This window comes from Thunnus maccoyii, chromosome 5 (genome assembly GCF_910596095.1).
Source record: "Thunnus maccoyii chromosome 5, fThuMac1.1, whole genome shotgun sequence".
Lineage (NCBI taxonomy): Eukaryota > Metazoa > Chordata > Actinopteri > Scombriformes > Scombridae > Thunnus > Thunnus maccoyii.
In genome coordinates this window covers 20,560,810-20,567,888 of record NC_056537.1, presented here as the reverse complement: position 1 = coordinate 20,567,888, position 7,079 = coordinate 20,560,810, and the positions used below count along the sequence as shown (strand labels likewise).

At 39.9% G+C, this 7,079-nt stretch overlaps 1 long non-coding RNA gene across 1 annotated transcript; it reads left to right on the top strand.

Annotated features, from left to right (window-relative positions):
- Window positions 1-3,763: 3,763 nt before the first annotated feature.
- LOC121897998 lies at window positions 3,764-6,121 on the top strand. The gene is made up of 4 exons (XR_006096328.1): window positions 3,764-4,633; window positions 4,823-4,921; window positions 5,304-5,344; window positions 5,589-6,121. It is a non-coding gene; the product is annotated as an uncharacterized LOC121897998 (long non-coding RNA).
- The last annotated feature ends 958 nt before the right edge of the window (window positions 6,122-7,079 follow it).

Here is a 7,079-nt window from a genome sequence, read left to right as displayed (position 1 = left end):
TGGTAACTTCTGTACAAGAGTGCATGGCAGTGCAAAGAACATTGGAATAAATAATGTATGATGAGTACAATAAGTTACTATATATACAACAGAGAGGTTCTATTTATGAACATACATTCATTGTTAATTAATTAACATACGGCATAAGTAACTGTTATAAGTAAACAAACTTGTCTGAGACCAATTTATTATCAACCTAAAACCTCAAAAGCAGAACATGGATAAAACTGTTAACAGTGTTTGCTTATTTTTTGGGGGTAACCTGGGCTCAAAATCCCACTGAATGCTGTTAACTTTTGTATCAACACATTTTAAAATCAACTACCTTTTTATCCAAACTGTTGATGTTTCTCCTCACTAATCTTTCCACGGTTCCTATTTTTTAGCAACAATTTTGGCAGATAAGAAAATAATCAGGCCCAACACAAAGACTGAGTGTTAAATGTATCTTACTGATAACAAATGACATGTGAAAACAATTCGTATAGCTGTTGATTTAAAATGTCTTTGACACTGAAAAATTATTCCAAAGAGTTGAGAACATTTACACAAAATGTTAGATTGACTTGATTGCAATATGTAATTATCACATACAGTACATTTTATTTTGCACCTCGCCCAACAACTGACACTACATATTCAAATTCAGTTCAATTCAAACTCATTTATCCGTTAGGAACTTCATTTGTGTAAAAACGTCAGTGCATACACAACACACAGCCAGACAAATGACAAACACAGAGTAGACAACATACAAGTGCAGCTTTAAACAGTTTAAAATGTCCACTAATAAGGTTAAGTGTGCTTAAAAATGCCCATAGATAAAGAGTAATAAAGAGGGTCAAACACCCAAGCTAGCTCAGGCATTAATGAGTCTAATTGAAGTCGGCACAAAGCTTGATATGGCCTGTTGGTCTTGAATGGGAGTGACCTGTATCCGTGGCCTGAAGTAGGTGGCTTTATTGGTTATGTAGTGTGTGTGTGGTATCCGAGGCTATTTGTGGTCCTTTCATTTTATACCGTTTGCTGTAGATGCTGCTTAGTGGTTCTTGAGAGGATTAAGGTGGATGTTACTGAAAGCACCAGTCAGGCTTTTAAGTTGAAGATGATGATGAATTCAATGAAGCACTTGTAGAAAGCTAGTAGAACTGATCACTGGAGTTTACAGAGATTCCTCAGAAAGAAGAGGCGTTGTTGACATTTGGACAAGACAATTTTACTGTTAGGTTTGAAAGTGAGTTTGTGGTCACTTTAGGTGCCAAGGTATTTGTATGCCTCCAACTCTGTCTATAGCCTGGCCATTGACCTCCACTGACCAGCTCCTTGGTCTTGGAGGCATTGAGATCAAGGCAATTCTCCCTACACCACTTTGAGAATGTGTCCATCTCAGCTCGGAGCTGCCCCTCAGAGTTAGTCCCACCAGGTGGGGTTGCACTGTGTTAATGGTGCTTGAGAAGTCCATAAAGACCATTCTAACACATGACTTGGGCTTCTCAAGGTGGGTATAAGCACCGTGCAGCAGTGTCAGAACAGCATCATCAACCCTCCTATGTTGTTTATATGCACACTGGAGAGGCTCAGTGTGCACGCCTACTTCCTTCTGTAACTGGGAAAGAACAAACCTCTCAAAACTTTTCATTACCAGGGATGTTAAGGCTATGGGTTGGTAATCATTAACACAGGTGGGGTTGCTTTTTTTGGGTACTGGACAAATAATAGAGGATTCATATTGTAGGGATTGAGTGTTCTGCCAAGGAGTGGTTGAAGAGCTCACAGAGAACACCGGACAATTGGCTGCAGCAGGTCTTCAGCAGGCTGCCTAAGATCTGGTCAGGCACAGGTGCTTTGTTTGGAATTATCCTCTTCAGGGTGAGTTTTACCTCCCCAGGATGCAGTTCCAGGTTTGCACTAGTGAGTGACATGGTAGCCAGGTCAGATATTAGCTCCTCCCTCTACAGTGTGAAGTTGTACTGGTCAAACCTGCAGGCGTCCCCTGGCTTTGCCTCCCTGGAAGAGCTTCTCAACCTTTTCCTTGTACAATCTCTTGGCCTCTTTTATTTGTTTGCTCAACTTGTTCTGAATGTGTTTGGACTCAGTCCTGTTTCCCAAGATAAATCCTATTTTCTTTTCATTGAATGTGACTTTTAGGGCTTCTGTGATCCAGAAAATATTTTTGACAGACTTGGTGGAGACTATCATCTCCTCGCAAAAGGTGATGTAGTGACTGACAACAGCGTCCTCTAAACTGCCCCCCTGAGTTAACACCTCCCACTCTGTACAGTCAAAATAGCCCTTTAATGTATCACATACATTATTACTTGCTAGTATACTTACTTGATGCATATTTTTATATCCCTGATATGATGTGGTTGCAGATGACTTCTAATCTTTTGACATGATTAATGTTGTTTCTTGGAATAGATCAGCAACATAAATATTTTAGTGCAGCAATCGTCTCTGGAGAAAAATAGAATCTCAATGTTTTGCCCCGTAGAGAAGATTGAAAACAGGAGTCATGTAACCACATTTGCTGTTGGAAGCTTTTCAAGGACGACTGGCAACCAGAGATGCAGCCTCATCCTCCACAGACAGTTCAAAACAGTCTCTTTGAATTCTCATAGTCGCAGGTCCAGCATCAACGCAGAGTGAAATGGATTTGTTCAGAGGACTCTGCTGTGTCACCTGCCTCCCTCTTAAGTGCCATTTGGTAAAATGTTTTTGACCTGGCAGGAAGCCTGGAGTTACTGGAGCGAGGCATTCACTGACCTGCATGGTCACCTCTGGCTGCTGGGAGGACACATAGTGGGTGCTTTACAATGATTGTTAGTGGTTTAGTTTGGATAGGGCACAACAGGCAGGATGTGTCAGAGTGGCTCTGGGTCCTGAGTGTTTGTACAATGTTCTGATTTACACACCAACATTAAAAGAGATAAACACAAGGTGAACACAATAAGTCCTGATTTGTATGCAATCCAATACAAAGGCTTTCAAACAAATAATACCTTCATGCTTTGTTGTGTTGCAGTAGGTTATCACATCAGTATTCAAGAGTGTGTTTGTTTTTTTTGTTAACCTGACTGCACATTAAGATTTTGGTGGACAAAAAAAGTGAACTACTTTAAAAAATTAGTCACATGCTGAGACACATTTGTGAAAGAGCATGAATTTACAGGAAGAAAAACACTGGTGATGGCAGATTATTTTCGTAAAAGGAAAAGATTTAAAGATCTGACTACCTCTGAGATCCCTTCACAGTGAGAGAAACCTGACAGACAACCAGGAGATCCGGGATCTGACAGCAGAATAGAGACTTTCTGTGTTAACCTGCAGACACTCTGGGAAATGGTCGAACATTTCTTATAATGATGGAGAGAGTGAACTGTGGTGTGTTGTTCTAATTATTTGTCAGTCAACTAACTGCATATTCAATTCACCTGAGCATAATTCAGTTTATGTATGTTGTATATTTTAATTTGTTTAAAACATTAATGCTATCATCATACATTTCTGTCCAGCAGAACAACCAGTGTGAAGTTAATGTTGTTAGAGTGAATCTGCCCTCAGACTCACCTTTGACCTCCAGGGGCACCGTGAGAAATCCTGGGCCTCTTGACAACAGCTCACTTGGGGCCATGAAATAATAAATATCTATAATTCCTGGCATGTTTCAGGGCTCCTGTCTAGCTCCAGGCCCCTGAATCATTCAGCGACCCCCCTCCCCCCCCATACAACTTTCTTTCTTTTTTTTTTTCAGAGCATTTTAGTTTACAAGGACTCAGACAGAAGAAGCCAAAGGACAAAGGAAACCAGACAGCTAGAAAGTATCCAAAAATGTGATAATATAGAATAATATACCAAATTAAATAATTATATATAAATATAAGGCATTCCTCTGTATTCAAATGATGAAAACCAGCATATGTGTAAATGACACGGAGATAATGAGAAAGTAATGATCATGTTTTCCTGATTTACACAGTACACAAACTAATCCTTAATGAATTTCTAGCATAAAATATTCTAAAATGAGGGAATAAACCATTGCCAGAAAGATTAATCAGGGTTAAATTGTCATTATTTTGAATTGTAATCCTTATTGTATTTCAGTTGACAACCATGTAATGTGGAAAACGTGAGCATCTGTTTTAGTTTGCATAATGTGTGTGAGAGTAGCCGAAGTTCCATCCATTCAATTATTGAATACATGTTAGTGCCACTATAAATACCACATGCAGTATGTATAATGATAGTGTGTCAGGCATCATTTACTTTATTTCGGGCATTGAAGCAAATGAGCTCTTTTCCTATTGTTATCAGCTTCTGTTAAAGTGCCCTAGAGCAAAGCACTAAACCCCAAAAAACTACAGTGAAGGTGTTGAGTACAAGACAGTGAATTATGTATGTTGTTCATTAGGCCACAGACATTCGGCAGCATGTGGTGACAAAGAATGAGTGTTTTGGATTTTTACTCTTGAACCTTCATATCGTATTTCACTTATAAGTTAGCAAAGTTGAAAACACCCACTGAGATCTGTTGTCTTTAGATGAAAACATCAAGAGTGCGAAGAACTCTAACCTCCCACTGAGATTTCTTTTGTTGGTGTGGTGTGGACACATTGTGATTAATGAACAGGTATGTATATCTAAAGGTGTCATTCTTCACAAATTATGGTAAACAAGACCACATGGAGAAAATTTACTGAACTGAAGGAAAATATGACCTCTTTGTAAGAAGGTCCAGTTGAATGGCCAGATTTAAATCATCCAATACTAAATATTTGCCCTCCAAATATGAAGTCGCCTGCTATTTTCTCTTCTCTAGGATACAGATTGGTGAAACCTGTGTGGGTGGTACAGGACGGAAATGGGCCTCAAAACTCAATCATCTGTCTTGCCTCCATGGACCTGCAGAGATTTAATGGTCAGAGTTAATAATCCAGAGATATTTTACAAGAACCTTTGGGGGAGTATAACATTTAGTTATCACCCGCTTGCTCAGATTCTTGCTCTCGTTCCTCTTAGTAATTTTAAGAGATTATTTTAAGAGGGCATATTTTTATGGCTTGTGTTGGGTGTTTTTATAGGCTGATTCCAGTATTTTATAGACTCAATATATTTAAATTTGAACACTTTTACCCAAAAAAAGATGAGGAAATAAAGGATATGTATTTCTCCACGAGAATGTATCCTGGCAGTTTGGGGAAGGCAGTATTTAGACTTTCATGTTGTGAAATAAAATTTACAGAATACATAATTCAGGATTTGACTTGATTCATGACCTCAGTATTTCTAAAATCCTACAGGGTTACATCCCTGAATAGTGGAGACATACAGGAAATATCAGGTAAAAAATGGAAAAGGTGATGAACATGATGCTCAAGTTTATCTTAAAGTCAAGGGACATGAGTTTTTTGTGACATCATACAGTATATTTTTGCTTTTATGCTTCAGATGGGTGTCATATGCTCACGTCAACTCATAGAGGGATTGTGACACAATTAATGCACATTAGCTTAAGAAGCTGGCACATTCTCTTTTTTATCTGAGGTGAACATGAAATAACTCTCTCCTCTTTTATCTCTGCTCAGTTCTGTGAGGCATCTCAGGCATCTCACATCTGACCAGCAGAGGGCAGTGCTGCTCTGACAAAACAATCAATCAGGAAAACCAGCTCTCTCACTTGATAACTCTACACCCAGTTAGAGCATCGCAACCTCAAACAGTCTTCTGCCTGTAATAGAGTCAGGGAGTTAAAAGAATATATATATATATATATACAAAATAAAGATTTCTTTTATTCTGTGTTTTGAAAAAGGGGAGGAGATGAGACAAAAGGATAAAAGAGAGCAATGAGGTTGGATCTGGCTGACGTATGGACAAAGAGATGGAGGCAAGAGAGGGTTTGGTAGATGAAGAGGAAAACTAAAGACAGAGGGAGAGAAAGTGAGGGATGGTGATTCCCCTTTCGGCCTCCCCTGTGGCTGGACTTGTCTCTGCTAATGACCCTGTCTGCTGGCTCACACAGACAGATGGTGAATTAACTCCAATTAGCCCACTCTCACCAGATCTCCTCTGACAGCTCACCACACACACACACACACACACACACACACACACACACACACACACACACACACACACACACACACACACGTCTTATTCACAATATATTTCATATTTAAAATTGAAGATCTAAACTCCACTGTGATAAAATCGTTATGTAATGTGAGAATAAAAAGTTGTCTTGTTACCAAAACAGTCTGTATGATTGTAAGTGAAAAACTACACATTTGTTCACTATAGAAACTGTTGAGTCACATATTGTCATTGTGGTTAACATATTTACTCTTTCACACACTTTTTCAGGCACACACAAAAAACCGCACACACATACACACACATACACTGGAGACAGTTACTACTGTGTGACTGTGACCTCCTGTCATTGTGTTCAGAGTTAGTGAGCTGTGACCAGTCATCATTCATACGGTGCAACACTCCCTGAGCGACTGAACTCACAGGACGTGTCAAACAGAGCGTAGTGTGTGTTGTGTCTGCGCAGAGTGGTGTGTCAGTGTGATTAACACTCACAGGAAACAAACACTATTCAGAGGAGTCACTATGGAGAAAATATGTATCCTTTACAGGGCAGTGATGATGCTGTCTGTGTGTGTGCTTAACAGGTGTTTATCTCCGTTACTAAAAGGGCTCCATCTGGGAGTGTGACTGGGAGGTCCCCGGTGACCTCTGACCTCTTCTGTAAACGGGGTCGGCAGGTGCTGAGCACAGGGCAAAGGTCAGAAGGTCAGCTACTACGTGGCCGGACACAATGACATTATCGAACCCCGCGGGCAAAATAAACACTCTGGTAATGCAGTAACATGGCAGTCTGTAAGCTTTTCTATCTCTGACAAGTGTGTGTCTGCACGAACACGTTGTGTGCGCCAGTGTATGTTTGTGAGTAAGAGTTTGTGTGTGTTTGAGCAGAGTGGAGTAATCCCTTTAAATCTCTTTAGCTGTCCTGATCCATACCTCAGAGCATGGGGGCAGTATGGACAGCAGCTGTCTATGAAAGATGT